Genomic DNA, 19,261 nt, shown 5'->3' with positions numbered 1-19,261 from the left:
GGTGGGGAAACTGAGGCTTAGGTTAACTAGCTCACCTAAGGCAGAAGGAAGGATTGGAACCCAAGTCAAACTTGACTTTAGAGCCCATGTTCTGCGTAGTGTCTCTTCCAATCATCATACCAACTTACACTCTAACATCCCACCACACACACACCACAGGACGGCAAAAACAATCTGAGTCAAGGTGTACTTCTCCACCCCAAACACGTGTCAATGTCACAGTCTCGTATCAGGCAGTTTCTCTCACTCATCAGACAGTGTACTTGCGTTGAGCGGGAAGAGTCTGCATCTCCAAGGCTGGCCGTCAGTCATTATAAATGGGGCAGAGAGTGAGAGCAGGGCCAGAACAGGCTACCTCTAACCTTTCCAGCAGGCTCACCTCCACCTCCCCTGACCCTGGGGATGACAAAGCACTGCCCTACCGGCTGGGGCGCCAGGCCTGCAGCTCTCCCAGACCCCTTGGGCCAAGATCCTCCCTTAGCCCCCAACCCCTGCTGAGAACAAGTCGAAACAAACTCCTTCCTGGGGATGTCAAAGCACCTTTCCTGGGGGAGGCAGCTCTGTGATCCCCTGAGCCTGGCTAGGGAGAAGGATCGGGTTACTCTTTCCCCAGCTGTGCCTGGACTCCTTGGGGCTGACCTTTCACCTCATCCAGGCCAGGACCCAAAGGGGGCCCGGAGTGCAACCCTCACCTCCTGTTAACCCTCTGCATTCCTAGTCTTTTCATTGTGGGGGTGGGGTGCGGGGGGGTGCTACCAGGACCCAGAGGGGCTCAGGAAGCCCAGCTGGGCTTGCCAACCTTTCCCCACCCTCCCATTCTGGGGTCCGGTTTCCCAGAGAGCTTTACAGAATGCCCCTCCCTGCCCCCTGCCCAAGCTGCCCTGCCCTGCCAGGATCAGATACCTCCCTCAGCCTAAGCAGCTGAAAATGACCTGGGCTATTTTCGCTCTGGGATCGCGTTGCAAACTCCCCCTTGAGCTGGCAGCTTCCCACATCCCTCTAAGACCATTGCCCCCCACTCCTCATCCCTAACCCAGAGCCGCTGACTTATAGGCCAGGACTTTTCGAGACCACAGGCCTAAACCCCTCAGGAATGGGGAGACTGAGGCCACGAGGAGTCAAGCGCAGGGCTGGGCAGAGAACCAGGCTTTCTGGGGCTCCGCCCAGGTCTCTTTCTACTGTCTAGCACAGCCTGCTCTGTACCCTAGATCTCAGAGCCTCTGACCCAGCCAAAAACCCAGCCGACCTCCTCCAAGCACCGGAAAGTCACACTGGAGGCTACGCACAAGTCTCTGTGCCGCTCTGCATGTCAGAAACTGCTTCTGCCACACTCTTGTCTTTGTTTAGAAGTGGGACCAGGTCTGTACCTGTATCGTAGCTATGTGGATCATGGGAATGTTTTGGCAGGTGCAAACTGGGAAGAAAGACAGGGAGACTGAGGCCCAGAGGAATGGGAGGTAGGCTCAGACTTCTGGGTTTTATATGGCATAATGGTTCCATGCTCCCAGCAGCCCCTTGCTCCAGCTTCTTGGTACCCTCTTCTCCATTCCTACCAACCCAGCTCCCTCCAGGCCCCTGCCCCTCCACCTCAGGCCCCAGTCCTCCTGGGCAGGAATGTGACTGGTCAGGTCTGAGCTGACCACATGAGTGGCTATAAGGCGACAGACCCCCCATCCTCCCATCCCCCCAGCCTGGGGGAGCTCACATACCAAGGCAAGGTGGAAGGGGGGGTGCAGCTGCTTTAACCCTTTGCAGCCAGGCTTTTAGGGTGAAAATGGGAGGTAACTTTATTTCCTATGGCCACTCCCATTCTAAGTGCTGCAGAACTTGGGAGTTCTGCACTTGGGGCTGAGGCGGGGGACCGGGAGCCCCAGGGAGTGCAAGCAGAATTGACTCCACGGAGAAGGTGGAATGAGGGCATTTGCCCTGTTAGTCCCTGTTAAGAAAAATTATCCTTTGCCACCCCAACTGTTTAATCTCATCTCCCGTGACATTTGGAAAAACAGTCAGGAGCTGGTGCTGAGGAGAAGGAAAGAACAAATCATGAACCCCAACCTCAGGAGCCCCTAGCCTGATGGGAGAAATACAACCCTGCCCTGGGGAGTCTGATGGGGGAGAGCAGGCACCGAGGTCGGGACAAAGAGCTGTGAGCAGAGAAGAGCATGTTGCTGCGCAGGAGTGGGAGGAAGCCAGGGCAGGAGCAGAACGAGCCAGGTGGGGTCAGATCAGGCAGGCTTCCCGGAGGCCCCTCGGCCCACACCCCTCCCCCCAGGCTCTGGAATCTCGGGGGTCAGGGCTGAGGGACAGCCCCGCCCCCTGCTCCCCTCGGGCTCAGGAATTCCACCAGCCAAAGGAGGGGGGCAGCTGCTTCGGCCTCAGTCCAAGTTGGCTCCCACTGGACCGGGAACTGCAGCTCCTCCTCAGGGCCCCCCACCCCCACCCAAGCCCCTGGGCTGGCCCCCCGGCCCCCTCCCCTCCCCCTCCCTGGCTGGCACTGTGTGTGCCAGGCGCTGGCAGAAAACAAACCCGCCGGGGTGGGTTTGCAGGGAGCGGGGTAACCTTGACACAGTTGCGGCAGTCGCTAATGGCAGACACACACTCCGCCTGTTCTGGGGGGACTGTTGCCGTTGCTAGGAAACCGGCAGCCGCGTGAATGGAAATGGGTCAGTAAACCTGGGGAGAGATAGTGTGACACTCGAACCACTGCAGCTGCTCCAGCCCACACCGAAATCCCTCCTCTTCAATATTTATCACTCCCGCCTGGGCCCTCAGCTCCTGCCAGACCCTGCACCAGCCTGGCCCTCAGGCTCCCCCCCCCACACCAGGGCTCGACAGGGGAGGGAGGAGAGGAGAGATGGGGGGGTTGCTTATCCGCTCCTTGGGGGGGCCCCCCAGGCGGGATGGAACTGGTTCTGGAGGAGATTGAACAGGAAACAGAGTCTAATCCTGTGGCGGGGAAGGGGTTAAAAGGTCAATTCACGCCTGTTCCTGACTTAGGCACCGTGGTAAAATTACTGCAAGTGTGAGCAGGCTAGCAACCGCCTGCTTGCCTACCTGCAGAGGCAACTGATTAAGACAGGAGACCTCCCTCCCCGAAGAGATGGAGGGGGAAGAGGCACCCAAAACACGGCCAGGATTCGCTCACAGCTTGAAAACACCTTCCCTTACAGCCAGCCAATCTCCCTCATGTAGCTTAAGGCTTTCTAACAGCCAGAACGGATACCTCTAGTACAATCTGATAAGCACCCCAAATGGACAGGAGCTGCTCACTGCCTTACAATACATACCAGCCTGTACCCACACCCCTCAAACAGCTAGATGCTCACTGCTACACGGCTACCCCTACAACAGAACATGACAACTACAATTCTGAACACTGCAGTTTGGCTCAACACCTGTAAACAAGCGGACTAGCCTAGGCACAGGCAAAACTGTACCGTGTCAGATCGTACTGAATCTTCTATTCCTTCCCAGTAAGGCCGGAGGCTCCCTAACTGCCTGCCCTAACCCAAAGCTTGGCTCTCTGGCTCATCTATGTTTCTTTCTTTGCCATTGCCAGCTTTCTTGTCTTACACCCCCCACCCCAATACACCGCCCCTGCAGTCGATCTTCTGGACACACCATCCCACAAACTAGCTGCCTCGTGTAACCCCCCTCTCCCCCTCCCTCATTCCCTAGGGGCTGACTGGTCACGGACACACATATTCCCTTCTCCTAGAAGCAAGCAGTCTCCCAGCCCAGATGGACAGAAGCTCTTGTTCTTAGGCACAGGCCTCTCTACTGACAAGAGACCCTGGGAATCCACTCACTGGGGGGATATGCCCCCTCCACCCACCACAATCTCGGCCAGCGTCCCTGAGCAACATGTGTGGGGAAGGGAGGCAGCAGGCCCTGCACTCTTCTGGAGGTGGGGATACCTTCACAGGAATCTCCCATCTGACTTGGTTCTGTGTGCTCCTATCTCCTAGGATACATCAGTCAACACAGTCTTGGAGCCTGTCAGAGCTGGAAGGTGCCTTAGGGAGTCACTAATCCAGCCTCCTCTGCTATGCAGGAGGAAACGAAGGCCCAGAGAGGGGAAGCGGCCTGCCCAAAGTCACAGAGCCCAACTGTGGCTACCAGCCCCTTTCTCTTCACAGTCTCTCACAGAGTTCTCTATGGGTTGGAGAGAAACTGAGGGGGTACAGGCAGCCCAGGAGGGCTTCCCTGAGGCAGAAGGAGGTAGGGGCTGGATTATTTAGGGGAGGGGGTCTACAGTCCTGAAGAGAAGCTTATGAGGACTGCCCAGCAGTGCATTCAAAGACACGGACACCTGGCAGCCCTGGAATCTGGGCCACAGAAATTTGCTCAAATCTGGACTATGCCAAAATGGTCTGGTGGACATTTATCCCCACCCCACTTCTTATCACAGGGCCGCTGTCTCCCCCACCCCCCAAGCCACTCCCACCCACCCCCAATCCATAGGTAAAGGAAGGTTCCGTTCCCCATTGTTGGCCTTGAAAGAACATTCTAGGGAATCTCTGCCTTTTATTATTTAAATAAATCTCTGCCAGGAAGCCTCTGGAATGCTCCTGAAAGAAGTGTTCTGCCAGGTAGCTTTTATGTCCACTCCATTTTGCAGAAACGCAAACTGAGGCTCACAGAGGCGCATAGTTTGCTCAAGTTCACACAGACAACAAATGGAGCCTTGAGTTCCTTCCAGTACATAAGGAAGGCCAATCCAACAGGAAACAGGGAGAAATGGAGGGGGAGGGGGTCAGGGGGGGAGGGAAGGGTGGGAGTTGACACAGGCCCAGGCCCAACATCCTGGGCTGAGGGGGAGCCAACAGGGATCTGAATTTGAATCTGGTTATCTGGGTTCCACCCCCACCCACTCTAGCAAAGGTGGAGTGAAAGGTCAGCACCGAGATGGGAGGGAGAGGAAAGCAGGATTCCACCAGGCTCTCAGCCTGCCTGGGCCATACCCCAGAGAGCCAGGCCAGGGGCTGCCCAGACCTCTCTGCCAGCCCCCACTCCCACTCCCAAGGAACCGCAGGAGTACTGTGAGGAGACCTGGCCCCCTCTGCAGGCTTCAGTTCCTCGTCTGTACTAAGAGCTAGCCTGGCAGGAAGGACTTCTAGGGGCCCTTGCAGTTTTAACAAAGTTTAGTGGCCAGTCCTAGTTTCCAGTCCCCAGCACAAATTCAGGGTCTCTTCCCTAGTCTGGAGCCAGATGAGAACGCTAACTATGTGTTCAACAAATACATGAACACCCGATAAAACCAACATCTTTCTGCCCTCCCCAGCCTGAGAGGTACTACTTACCTTGGGAAGGCAAATTTCACAGGGTGGTTGGAGGGGAAGGGGATTCAAATACTTTAAGGGCTCTGAAGGAGCCTGTATGTTACACGGGTGCCCTTTAGTTCTTCTCCTTACGACAACGTGCAGGTACTGTGGTAATTGCTTTAAATACTGTGCAACTTTAAGCTCCGCAACAAGGCCATGGCCTACCTACTATTATCTAGTTTTTCGGATGAGCAAAGGGACTGAGGAGTGAAGGGGACTAGCTCAAGGTCACACAACCAGTGAGGAGCAGAGGAGAGATTCGAACTGTACCCACCTCCACTGCTTTTGTTTAACATGGTGAGGGTGTGCTGGGCTGGGGCAGGAAATGGAAGTTGAACAGGGACCCCTGGCAAGGGGAGAGGTAGTCCACCCCAGGCGAGGGAGGCGCCTGAGTTACCAAACGGTTCAACAGTTTGCAGAGCGCCAAATGGTACTGGAACTAGCAAAGTGTGGGAAAGCATCCCTTCCCCTCCCCCACAAAGGGCAAGGTAGACTTCTTTCCCTCCCCCTTCCAGCAGTGAGCCCTGAGAGGTCACTTACCTACTCCCCTGGATCTCAGGGCTCCTGTAAAAGGAACCCCCTCCCTCCCGGGAGCCCTTTTCTGGACTTCAGGACCCGCAAGGTGCAGAGCTGCCCCCAGAGAAAGCTGCCGCCAACGTCCAGAAAACTGTCCAGGATTTTTCCGGCACGTCCGCCCCCCACCCGCTCGGCAGTTGCGGGGGGGCGAGGGGAGTTGGGGGGGGTGTTGGGAGAAGACGGCCTCGCCTCCCTCCTAGAAGCCCTGGGGCTCCTCCTGCTCGAGCAGGACGCTCTGGTCCGCAGGCCCGGCAGTTCTCGGGCCGGAACGGTCCGCCTCCGAGTTTTCCCGCCGCCGCCGCCTCTCCGGCTACCTGGCAGGCCTGCGCTGCCCCCTGATCCCTGCCACCCCCCCCCCCTCCCAGATGAGGCCGCGGAGCTTCTGACTCCTGGAGGAGGTGACGGGCCGAGAGGGAAACCAGGCGGCTGGGGGAGGGGCGTTGCCTGCACCTGGCCCCTCTCCGCCGCCCAGGCCGGGAGGGGCGGGACTGGACCCCCGCCAGACCCGAGAAGAGCGGCGGGGGAGGGGAGGTGTGCCGCCCTCCACTCCCGCGGCCTGGGGACCGGTAGAGAGATCTCCCCCCACAGCCCTCGCCGCGGAGGCGCCCCCTAGGGTCGGGCTTCGAGGCGCCCCTTCCCGAGCCGCGCGCTCAGCCCGCTCCCCCGGCCGGCCGCGCTCTCCAGCTGCAGGAAATTCCAGAAGCTCTCCATCATCCCGGCGCAGCGCGCAGTCCGGGCTGCCAAGGCTCCCCGAAGGAGAGCCACATGCCGGCCGGCCGCGCGGCCCGCCCTCGGTCCCCCCCGCCCCCCCCCCGCCTCCAACCCGGCGAGGCAGCCACGTCGGGCCGGGCGGGGGCCAGACCGGCCGCCCCTTCCCGCGCCCCGGGCCCGGCGGAATGCGTGGCAGCCCCGGCCGGGGGCTATTTTGAGCGGGAGGGGAGCGGCCCAGCCTCGGTGTTTTCGGCTTTTTCCTGGCCCCCGGCCCGCCCTCCGCCAGCCCGGGCCCTCGGCTGCCCGCGGAGTCCGGGGCGGGGGGGTGGGGGTGTCACGTGGCAGGGGGAAGGGGAGGGCCGCCGCGATCCGGCTCGGGCTCGGGCCCCGGCCCAGGCCCGGGAGGCGCCCGGCGGCGGTCCGGACCTGCGCTCTCCCGCGGGCCGAGCGGCGGGATTATTAATAGCGCGCCTGGCTCGGGCGGCGGCTCCAGGGCGCCCGCTACCTGTACGCCCCACCTCGGGTGAGCACAGAAGGCCTGGGCACTCCCTCCCCAGCGGCGGACTCAGGCCTCACTGGATAGCGCCACTGTGCACCAGTGGCCAATCATCGGCCTCGATTTCCTTACCTGTAAACTGGGGATGTGCTACCAGGCTTTCTATGGTGGGTACCAAATAAAGGTTTTACTTGCTGTGTGCCTCTCTTTGGGCAAAACACCTTCCCTTTTGAGGGCCTCAGTTTTTCCATTTATAAAATGAGGGGGTCCGAGAGAACTCTTTCCAGGGAAAGAATCCGTTGCATGTGAATAATGCATTTTCCTTACAACCGGCCTGACCTTATCAACTGCCCAATGGTTATAGCCAACACTGAGTACTTGCCCTGCGTGTATTAACTCACTTGATTATAAGGTTCCCGTAAGTAGGTAATATCCCCTTTTTACTGATGAAGAAACTGAGGCTCAGGAAGGTTAAGTGACCTGCTAAAGTTCACACAACGGCAGAGGCCGGAGTCAGATAAACTTTGGCTCCAGAGTCTGAGTTAACTATTGAACTATAGTGCCCTGAGGCCAGCAGGACAAACACTGCCCCCTTCTTAGAGGGAAGGAAACTGAGGCTCAAAGTGTGATTTGCCAGTTAGTGGCAGAGGTGAGCATCCAACGCACATCTTCCAATTCCTAGTCTAATTAAAACACCACGGCAGCCCTCTGAATCTGTTCAGCTTCTGCCCTGGGGTAGCTAGCAGGTTTCCTGGGATGGGGTCCTGAAATGAGCACATAGGTACTATCCCCAAGGCCACAAAGCTTTGTCTAGGGCCCTGGGGAATCCCCCTTTGTTCCCAAGGGTCCCACCCAGGCTCCTGGGCCCGCAGGGTTCACTAACCCACCAAATTCTAGACTTAGCCTAGCCTCAGAGCCATGGGAACGAAGGCACCTGGGGGTGAGGGGAGATGGCACAGAGGGGTAACAGCCTGGGACAGGGTATGGAGTTGCTTCCTGCCCCCCCTCCCCAGCAAGGAAGCACAAAGGCTGGCAGGCCCCCCACTCCGCCCCGGAAACCTGGCAGTTTATTTCTGTCTCTGGGCCCCCTGTTTCCACACAGTCAGTCCAGGAAGGCTGGCAGCAGCTGGCTTGGAGGGGTGGAGCTCCTGTTCCCTCAAGGGTCCAGCTGCTACCCTGCCCCACCCCCACCTGCCAGGCCAGCCCAGACTCCAGGGTCAGAGGTGACACTGGATGAGGGAGGGAAAAGCTGGAGGCCACTTGGTCAGGACTGCAAAGGAGAGAACCCATCCAACTCTGAACCCAGAGCCTGGATGCTCTCATAGGGTGAGCCAATCTATACTCACTTCAAGTCTGCTAAGAGTATAACCTCTGGAGTGTCCAACTCTGTTCACTCCAGATCATTCTGGCTCATGACTCCTCTGGATCCTGGTCCCAAAGAAAAGCCCATTTCTAAACGTGTGCTGCCCAATAAGGTAGAAACTAACTTGAGCACTGGGAATGTGGCTAGTTGGAATTAAGATGTGCCGTAAGCACAGAATATGCATCAGATCTGGAAGCCTAATATGAAGAAGAAAAAAAAAAAAAAGGAAACTATCTCAATACTTTTTATAACAATTATATGTTAAAACAGTAATATTTTGGGTTATATGAAATACATTATTAACATCAATTTATTTGATTTATTTTTTTCTTGTAACTTTGTTTAATGTGGCTACTAGAAAATTTAGATTACATATATGGCTCCCATTACATTTCTATTGGACAGTGTTGTTCTAGATCATATGGTACTCTGGCTTAGGGCCAAGACTTTGCCTGCTCTAGATCAATATCTGTGTGGCTTTAGCTCACCCACTTCCCTATACTCAGACCACAACCTTATGTGTTGGTCTAAATCTCACCACCCCACACCACCCCACCCCAGCTTTCTGTGAATCTAGGCCCAGCCAGAGATTACAGCTTAGTCTGCTTTAAACCACTGTCTATTACATTTCTTGCTCACCAATTCCCAATATCTAGCTCCCAGCAAGAGTGTGGTCTAGACTATCTTCCATGTTAACCAGCCTGATAGCCTAACACTACAACCTTAATTGCTTAGATCACTGTCTAGTAAGATTTAAGATCTAGACATCCTTAGGAAGAATGAGGTTCTAGATCAAGGGTTAGCAAACTATGGCCCAAGAGCCAAATCCAACCTGCTCTGTTTTTATAATTCAAGTTTGAGGGGAACACAGCCATGTTCATTCATTTATGCATTGTCTATGACTGCTTTCAAGGTACAATGGCAGAGTTGAGTACTCATGACCAAGACCCAATGGTCTATAGCCTAAAATTTTTATTATCGAACTTTTTACAGAAGGTTTGCCAACCTCTGTTCTAGATGACCAAGTCCAACCCATCATAAATTTAGATTCTGGCCTAAGACTATGGCCTCGTCTAATCTAGATTACCTCCTTTTGGATGGTACTGATGACCAGGATCTAAAACAGAACCTAACATGCACCACATGCTGTTTGGGTCCAGATTCCACTCTGATCTCAGGACATGGGCCCCAGTACTCTTTTCTGGGATGGAAAGGGTGTCTCTACTTCTGAACTCCCCTAGAGGGATCAAAGCCCATTGGCCCTTCTCAATGGCCTTGGGAATGGGAAGGGAGGGTAGATACCAGAGACAGCCCTGGAGGCTGAGTCAAGAGTCAAGAGTCAAGAGTAAGCCTTCCCTTGCCAAGGGGGCAGAGCATAATCTGACCTCGAAGACAGACTAGCCTCATGCCCTACTTCTTCCCAGCAGGCTCCAGAGCAAGTCACTTGGCTGGGAGTCATGTGGGACAGATACCAACCCCCCAGGAGCTAGACTGGGGAGTCTTCATTTCTAGCTCCTCACTTCCAACCCCCTATCACCCCGGGACTGAGTGGTACCACTATCCTCCTTTTCCACAGTTCACCTCTAGCTCTGCTTTTCCACAGCTTTCTTTGAAAATCCCCCCACATCTGCCCCCTCCCTGCCAAGTCCCGTTCCTCCATCCTAGAATCCTAGCCTTAATTTTAGCGGTGATGATCTCGGGCTCTCGAGCTCCAATTCCAGCTTTGACTTTGGCCAAGTCACTCCACCTCTCTAGGCTTCCTCAGTTTCCCCATCTGTAAAACAGAATAATAATAATGGTACCTACCTCATAGGGGGTCGTTGAGCGGACTTAACAAGGTCATGATGTCTATCACTTTGCCAAGCCCCCTGGCCTGTAATAAGCATTTAATGCCAGCTGCTGTTTTTCTTACTATTGATCCCCTAGTTCGGTTCCATGGATGGACTTGGACAGGTCTGTAAACCTCCCAACATTTTAAGCCCCAAATTTTTTTGGTATTTTTCCGAAGAGAAGTCCCATCGTCTTCTCAAAATGGATCCTTTGCTCAAATGTTTAGGGGAAAAAAAAAAAAAAAGAAAGAAAGAAAAAAGAGAGAGGATCTTTAGTTCAACCCAAATGGGGAAACCGGGGCACACAAACGGGAAAGGACTAGCCAGGGCCCCTCAGAAAATGTGAGGCCAAAGAAAAAAAAGAAAGAAAGAAAACGCAAGGCAAACCCAAGGCTAACCGTCAGGAATTTGTTTCCCAGGTCCTTCCTTCCACTAGTCCAAGCTGTTTCTCCAATCTGACCTAGCTGTTTCTCCCCTGCTCAGCTAGGACAGCCCCCCGGCCGGCTCCCCACTTCCAGAATGCCTCCAATGAGCCTCCTCCACCCAGTGCCACATTCGTCTTCCTCAGTGCTATTCCCACGACACAATGTCCCTGCTCCAAGACCTGTAATGGCTCCCTACTGCCGCCGAGGACTTTAGCCTGACATTCAAGAGCCTTCACGGCCGGCTCTGGCCCCCGCCAACCTCCTTCCTTGTTGTGGGCCTCCTGTCTGGTCAGCGGAGCTAACTTCTTCCTCTCCCCTTTCCCCTCCCCGCGGCCTCCGTCCCACCCACACAGTCACTCAGTTCTGGACAGATTCTGCCCCTTTGCTCAATCACACAATGTCTCAGGCCCAGCCTGCTGCCCCCGCTCTGCCCTCAGGGTCGCCCCTGGGTCCAGCCGCTCTCTGAACTCCCCCTGCTCAGGCCATGCTGGGGTATGCTGACTGCAGCTCTGCCTCCAGGAAGCAGGCCTCTGCCCCTGCTCTCCAGCTCAGCTCCATCCCTGGACACTGACCCACCTCACCCACTGTCCATGCCCTCCCCCATTAGCCTTTCTCTCCTTCTGTCCTCTAGACTTTCGGGAATAACACTGTCTTGTCACCTAGAGTCCTAGCGAGTCAGCACCGTCCTCGTAGCTGTGACTCCTGGGTCGGTCTTCTCTTTGAGCCTCAATATCCTCATCTATAAAAGGGGCACAGCAATACCTATACCTTGAGTGAGTCTCATGAAGGAAAAACGCCTTATAAACGGGAAGGTGCTTTTTCTACTAAAACCTGCTATACAAATAATACTAACACTAACCTCCATTTATAAGTGTATTTAACCCTGCAAACCTGGCCCTCCCCAAGCCCTTTCCCAGCTTCGTTTTTCTCCTCGGCACTTATCAACATCTAACACACCATGTATTTTACTTTATTTTGGTGTTAACTGTTTCACCCTCTGAACGTAAGCTCCTTGAGGGCAGGGGGATTTCTCTACTTTGTTCTCTGCTGTGTGCCCTAGAAAAGTACCTGGCACTAAATGTGTACTTGGTAGTTGGGGAGTGAATGAAAGAATCGAGTGCTCACCATGCGCCAGGCACCGTGCTGACCCCTTCTCACAGATCTGTCTCACAGACAGATCGTCCCAGCTTAGATGGGTGCCAACACTACTCATCACCTTGAAAATGAGGCCCCAAGCTACCTGCTCTGATCCCAGGGTAGGAAGCAGCCCAGCTAGGATTTGACTCCAGAGCCTGCCCTCTTGATCACTATGCTCTATTTCCTGTCCAGATGCGGGGGTGGGGGGGGTGGGGGGGGATTTCTATTTCTATATTAGCTAAGCCTCTCGGATCTGTCACCCTCCCAATTTCCCTGGGGCTGTCACTCTCCCTCTGCCCCTGAGGCCATCAGTCCTCCCAACCCTCATTCTGACCCTCTCTTAGCCATTTCCTCCACTTCTCAGCCCCAAGCCATGCTTCTCATTCTCACCTCTGGGCCTCTGCTGACACCGTGTACTGTGCCTGGAATGCACTGCCCCCCCTCCCCCCATCACTTTCAGTTATGCCCATTTCTCAAGATGACCTCTTCCAGTCTTCGCTTGGTCCCTACCCTGAGCCCATATCTTGTTTACTGCTGGGGACCCACCGGGGGAGCATACGCTGACTTGGTCCATTCCCTCACTGTTTCCTGAATTTGGAGGCCTTGCCCACTTCTGTCCCTCTCCTGGCAAGGTCTCTCCCTCCTTCCTCTGCTGGGTCACTGCCCCCACCGTACGACCTCTCTTAAGCAGGTTTATAGCTTTGTGATTTAACAGCCTGGCTTTTGAGTCTCTCAGTCTCCAGTTCTACCCCTTACTAGCTGTGTTTCTCTGGGCATTTCACATCTCTCTGAACTTGTTTCCTATCTGCAAACTGGAGATTATACAAGTACCTGCCCCATGAGCTAATGTGCCTGGTGCATAGTAAGCGCTCAATAAATATTAAGCCTGTTGTTACCTCTTTGGTATTTCGTTGTGTCACTCGTCTCCATTCTAAAAGCCTCAGCCTCTTCCTCCTCCCTGAACAGCCACTCCCAATATGAATGATGATAGTAAGATGGTTAACATGTACTGACTACTTATTATCTGCAGTGAGTAGCAATATATTTGGTGCCTAGCAGGTACTCGATATTGCTTACTGAATAAATGAATTAACGAGTTTAATTCTCATAATACCCTATGGGGGCGGAGCACTATTATAATACCATTTTACAGACAAGGAAATCAAGACCCAGAGAGGGGAAGCGACTCATCATGTTTGGAATTTAAACTCAGGCAGCCTGACTCCAAAGGTGAGACTCTCGTTACCTTCGTCATCCTCACCGTTCCCATCCTCATCTCCAATGCCAGCCCCAGGGGCAGGACCCTTTCCTTCTCCAGAGACTGACTCTCAGCATCTAGAGATGGATGTTCACTGAGCCCCTGGTCTAGAGCGCCCTTCACACTTTATCTCATCCAAACCTCATAAAACTCTATAGAGTCAGTGCCATTTTTATTTCCCCTTGATGAATGAGGAAACTGAGGCTTAGAAGGGAGTCAGGTAACTAAGGTTACGTGGGGTCCAAAGCTCCAACTCTTTTTGTCTGCATCGTGCTTTGTGATGTTTTCCTCCGGTTGTCTTCTACAACTGCTGATAACTGTTCAGACACATCTGCCTTGTTTTCCCAGACAGCAAGCTCTCTGAGGGCACAATCCGAGGCCCACCTTCATTGTCCGCCCCCATGGCCAGCACTGCAGCCCGCCTAATCCGGGCCCCACCGGAGGCTTCCTAATTGTTGATGGGTGCTTCCCGGCCAGGCCCACCTGATGCTCTGACTGCTTCTCCTACAAATCAGGTCTTGATTTGTGGGATCCGCCTGCCTTAGCAGACCTGGGACTGGCGAGGGTGGGACCAGATCTCCCTTTCAACTTGGACTAGAGGCTTCCCCAAAGATGCCACATCTCCAGGGAATTCAGGGCTCCTATCTCATTAAGAGGGCAGGGGAGTATGGTAGTTCAGAACAAGGACTCTGGATCCTAGCACCTGTCCACCAGGTACTAGCTATGGGACCTTGGGCAAGTTACTCAACCTTTCAAAGACTGTTTTCTTTTTTAAAAATTTTCTTATGTTTATTTATTTATTTTGAAAAGGAGAGAGAGAGAGTGCATGTGCGTGCGTACAAGTGGGGGATGGGCAGAGAGAAGGAGAGACAGAATCCCAAGTAGACTCTGCATCATCAACACAGAGCCTGATTGTGGGCTCGAACTCACGAACCACGAGATCACGACCTGAGCCGAGATCAAGAGTCGGACACTTAAACAACTGAGATGCCCAAGTGCCCCTCGAAGCCTGTTTTCTGATACGTAAAATTAGGACCTTCATAATAGGGCTTCTATACTGACGAAATGAACATCCATTTATAAAGCTAGAAGAGTGTGCCTGGAATATGGGGAAATGCTATGTGTTTGCTAAATAAAAGTAGGGTTCCACCAGTGCAAGTGACCGAGCAAACCCTAGTTCTAGACAACTGAAGACACCCAGGGAACTGGAAACACGTGGCAGAGACCTCACACCTCGGGAAGTCCCTTGTGGCAAGGACCCACTGCTCTCCTCACATCCCCCAAAGCCAGAGGACCCCATTTCCTGGCTCCATCAGACTTTGGACCTAATCCCCCCTACCCTAATCCCCAAGCCACTTCCCCTCCCCTCCCTCCAACTGTTAACTCTTTCTATGCAGCCAGAGGGATTACCACCGGAATCCAGGCCCTGCTTCCCTTTGTGACCTTGGGCAAGTCACTTAGCCTTTCTGAGCCTCATTTCTTCATCTCTACAGGGGATAATTCTCCCCTGGAGGTCCATCCTAGAGAATAACTAATAACTGAAAACATGCTGTGGATGTGTTTGCAGGTGGGTGGACATTCTAAGGTCCTACAGGCCTGACCACACAAACGGGTGTACTGTTTGGGCACTGGAGTGGGGAAGGGGGCTGCTAGTCAAAAGCAGAACCCCCCACTTTGAAGGGTTCCTAAACCAGTCTCTAAGTGCTGCTTGGGTCGCAAGCCAAGCTCCCTATCCTCTAAACCATCACCCTATGACATTAAAATATACATACATACTGGGGCATCGGCAGGGGCCTTGGCCTCTCTTCACCAAGTTACCACACATGAAGCCCTGAGGCCAAGCTGGGGAGAGAGGAGGGAGGGGTTGGAGGCACCACAAGTGAGGAGCGTGGGGAGGGCCTCTTGGAGGAGAGCCAGGGAGAGTGGAGAAGACCCCTGGGTTGAGAAGGGCAAAGGGAAAAAGGAACGTACCCCCAGGGCTCTCCCTCTCCCCCAGAGCTAACTCAGCGATCACCTGGCCTGGCCTTCCACCCCTCCGAAAAGGAAGAGGAGCCAGCAGCAGCAAGTTACGATAGACGATTACCCGCCGTTAATTAATTAAAATAAACAGCAAATTAAATACAGCAAAATTAAAATAGTGCAGGAAATTAATTCTCTACCAGCCCCACCTCACAGGTGAGATGCTTAAAGGGCCCTTTGCAGCTAGGATCCAGGGCGGCTGGGGGCGGGGGGCGGGGGGGAGAGGGTGGTGTCACCAGAACTCACCCTACACCCCAACTCCTGGCAACCCCAAATGTCAACGGTGGAACCCACAGGCATTTACCTCCATCTGCCACCCTGAGATGGGCCTCCTGGCTCCTCACCCCCAGGGGACTGCAAGCCCTGGGCCACATTCCTGAATTCCAGCCCTGCTCCTCCCTGAGAGGGCAGGAAGGGTCCTGACACCCCTTGGGCCAGGGACTGGGCACTGCCCTCCTGGGCACAAGGCCCACATCCACCATCAGGGCAGGAGGGAAGAGGGACCTTGGCCTTCTCTTCTGGGTTACCTCTGGGACTCGGACTCTGATCCTGGTAAAGATGCCCCTTTTCCATGCTGAGCTCCTGGTCCCTCACTCAGAGGGCCCCCAAATCTGTCTCTGGGGAACCCCTCAATTTGTTCCTTTCTTTTGCTCAGAATGCCCAGGAAGGACACACTGGTGAGGCCCAGAATTCTAGGCCAGATGATGCACTGCAAAGGTGGCTAGACCAACCCTAGGACATGATACCAGAACTCCCTCCCACTCAACCCTAACCACCTCATCACACAGCTAGGGAAACTGAGACCGAGGAGGGCACGGTATTTGTTTGAGGTCACCCAATGGCTTAGCCACATAATGGCCACATTCCGTGTCACCACCACCAAATCAGTTTCTAGAGTGTGGCTCAACCCTATGCTGACCACCCCTCCGCCCAGCCGCCTGGGCCCTCCTCCATAATCCCCTCCCAAGACTCCGGTGTCCTGTGTTCCACACAATAGCCAGATTAGGCTCCTTGGCCTGCCTGCATGCTGTTGTTTGTTCGGTTCCCTTTATCTGAAGCTCCTCCCTCCACCTCGGCTGGCCCAAGTTCAACCAGCCTCTTTAGGGTCTGGCTCAATGCCGGCTCCTTCATGAGCCACCCGGAGCCCTGACGGGTGCTGCCTCATCCTTCTTTAATCTTCCAGGGCACTTTGCCTCCATCCCCATGCTCAGCGCGATCTTGTCTGCGTGAGCCGTGGCTATCAGAGCCTGAGCTACCCAGAGCTGCAGACCACCTCAACTCTCTCTGGGCCCCAGCACCTGGCAGAGTACCCAGCACTCAGTAGGGGCTCAGTAAATCTCCTCATCATCGGATGTCCCCCGTGCCCTGCTGTTAATGACAACAATGGCTATCACTGGTTGAACACTGACTACAAGCCCGGCTCCTGTACTGTCCCATCCTCACATGGTGGATCCAGCTTAAAGGGTGTGTGACTTCTGGAGGTCACACAGGAAAGAACTGGAAGAAAGAACTGGCTAAATGAGCCTCCTCTTCCATGCCACTTGCCTCTTCTAGATCAGACCATCATCTCCCGTCTGTACTACTCAAGCCTCTCGACTAGCCTCCCTGCCTCCAGTCTCTCCCCACCTTATCTTGTCCTTAAGGACTTCCCATGACTCCTTGTGGCTCACTAGACAAATCCAAGTGTGTGAGCCCAGCAGCTAAACCCCGTGACACCTGGCTCCTACCTTCTATGCAGCGTCTCTTCTCAACACCGCCCCGTTTGCCTACCACACCATACCTTGATTTACTTCCAGGCTTTGCATATGCTGTTCCCTGTGTCTGGAATACCTTCCCCATACGTTTCCTCTTGTGAATGCCTACACATCCCTCAACATACAGGACCAAGGGTTACCTTAAAATCTCATCTGGTGAGGGAAGCAACAAACAAACTGGTCACAAAATTGAGAGCTCTATGAGGGAAGGACCCGTGTCCCCAGTGCTTAACCTATAATCCGTGCTCAATCAACATTTGTTGAACGAATGCTCCGTATATAATTGCTGGCTAAACAGAGAAATGACAGAAGAGTACAAGGCCACAGTGTACAGGGCTGGAGGTGGAGGGGAAGGGACTGAGGCCAGGCAGGCCAAGGACGCGGGGGAGAACAGTGACTAATGCTGTCAGGGGCTGCTCTGCGGCACAGCTACACTCTTGGCAGAGGGAATGTTTGTGAGAGACAGAGGAAGGAAAGCGATGGTGTGAGGGAGGCTCTGAAAGTGTGTGCGCGCGCATGCACGCATGTGAGAAAGTGGTGAGGATGCATGTGGGGGAGCGTGTGTGTGTGTGTGTGTGTGTGCGCGCTGCATTTGTGAATGAGTCCGTGAGAGAGAAGGTGGGGATGTAAAGGAGCACACGTATATGGGCCTGTGGGGGTCCGCGTGGGAAGGGAAGGGTGCACGTGAAAGAGAGCCCGTGTGCCTGAGTCGTGTGGGTCTGTGTGAGGAAAGGTGAGGGTGTGTATCATGAGGGCTGTGGGTGTAGGTTTCCAAGGTCGTGCATGTGTGCTCGGGGTTGCGGGGGGGGCGGTGACTGAGAAAGACACGGAGCAAGAAGGGGACACCTAAGGGGTGGTGAGAAACTCCGTGTGGGGATGGGGGGGGGTACGTAAGTACGTGCAGGGGGAGACGGTGTGCCTGTGTGTGTCCAACAGGCAGGGTAAGGTAAGAGATGTCACAGCTCTACTGAGGGTGTGGCTGCCATAGCCTCGGCCGTGGGCCCCGTGCCAGAGGTGGGGGCTGGCCCTGGGCCCAGGGTGGGGGGCTCTGAGAGATTCCTCAGAGTTCTCCCTGGAGCCACAGGCGCCAGATTACCACGTCCCTGGGCAGGGAGGCCGAGGAGGCCCAGATGTGCGTGCTCCTTACATCTGTCCACGGCAAAACCTCTGGGCATTTATTTGTCTTTGTCTGTGTCCGGGTATGCACGCCTGTGCTTGTGTGCGCACTGCCGGCTGTGTGTCTGTGCCTGTCTTTGTCTCTGGATGCATCTGGGCCTTTGTCTCGGTGTGTGTGGCTGTTGGTCTATGCCTGTCCGCATGACTGTGTCTGGTTTGTGTGTGTCTAAGTGTATCTGTGTCTACGGGGCACTGTGTGCCCTTGATCGGTGCCTGTCCAAGTAGGGCTGCGAGCGTCCCCCTGGACTGCCTGTCTGCAGCTGTGGGTCTATGTGGCCTTAGTGTGAGTGAGGGAATGTCGTGCTTTGGAGGCTGCGGATCTAGATGCGCGTGTTTTCTTGTACCTCCGTGAGACTATGCTGTGTGTTGTGCTGTGGCAATGTTTATCTGTGCCTGTGGGATGTGCGCCATAAGACCAAGGATATGTGTGTGTCTCTGTGCGTGTATGTGTGCGCGTGTTGGGTGTGAGGGTGTGAGGGGTTTGTCACAGACTGGTGAGCAAGTTAATCTCAGACTCCGTGACACGTGGAATAAAATCACGCTCCCATAATGGGATCATTCGTCTTCCTGTCCAAGGAGAGAACCAACTCTTCACCCTCCACCCTGCGGGAGTGAGTGGGGCCAGGGCCAGGCTCAGCCCCCCGGTCCAGGCCCCCTCTGGCTTCAGTACCCCACCCCCACCCCTCCTCATCCGCACCAGGCCCATTCTGCCTCCAGAGTGCCCTGGTGCCCACTGCGGCCTGGGCTGGGCTGGGCTCCAGGACATGTGACCCAGAGCCTTAGAGGCCTGTCCTGGGGCCCCCAGCCCCACCCACTACCAAGGAGAGCCCTGCCCCAAATGGGAGGGGGAATGCAGGAAGGAATCTCTGGGCCCCTCCTCCTCCCGGAGGGGAGGGATGAGCTGCAGGCCCGGCCGGGATTTTCCATCTCTCAGCAACAAGATTCCTGGTGAGCAGGCTGCGGGGTTTGGCAGGGCGCCTGCTGGAGACCCGCCCTCACCCGCCAGGATGCCTGGGTCCCCAGGGCCAGGCAGCAGTGGGTTCCCCGGGGAGCCAGGAGGGCCCCAGAACTTCAGCTTGCTGCTGCCCAGGCCTGTGGGAAAGCCAGACACTTCCAGGCTCTTTCCCCGACCGTCACCCCTTGCCCCCCCCCCCCCAACCTCCAACCAAAGTTGGCTCTCCAGGCCTGGAGGC

At 55.0% G+C, this 19,261-nt stretch overlaps 1 protein-coding gene across 4 annotated transcripts in view; it reads right to left on the bottom strand.

Annotated features, from left to right (window-relative positions):
* The window catches only part of AHDC1 (AT-hook DNA binding motif containing 1), a 64,109-nt gene that overhangs the window by 31,015 nt on the left and 13,833 nt on the right, over positions 1 to 19,261 (bottom strand). The gene's annotated exons all lie outside the window — the stretch shown is intronic.

This window comes from Hyaena hyaena, unplaced genomic scaffold, assembly GCF_003009895.1.
Source record: "Hyaena hyaena isolate Hyena2069 unplaced genomic scaffold, ASM300989v1 scaffold_3, whole genome shotgun sequence".
In the NCBI taxonomy this organism is placed as follows: domain Eukaryota; kingdom Metazoa; phylum Chordata; class Mammalia; order Carnivora; family Hyaenidae; genus Hyaena; species Hyaena hyaena.
This window is presented reverse-complemented; position numbering and strand designations above follow the sequence as displayed.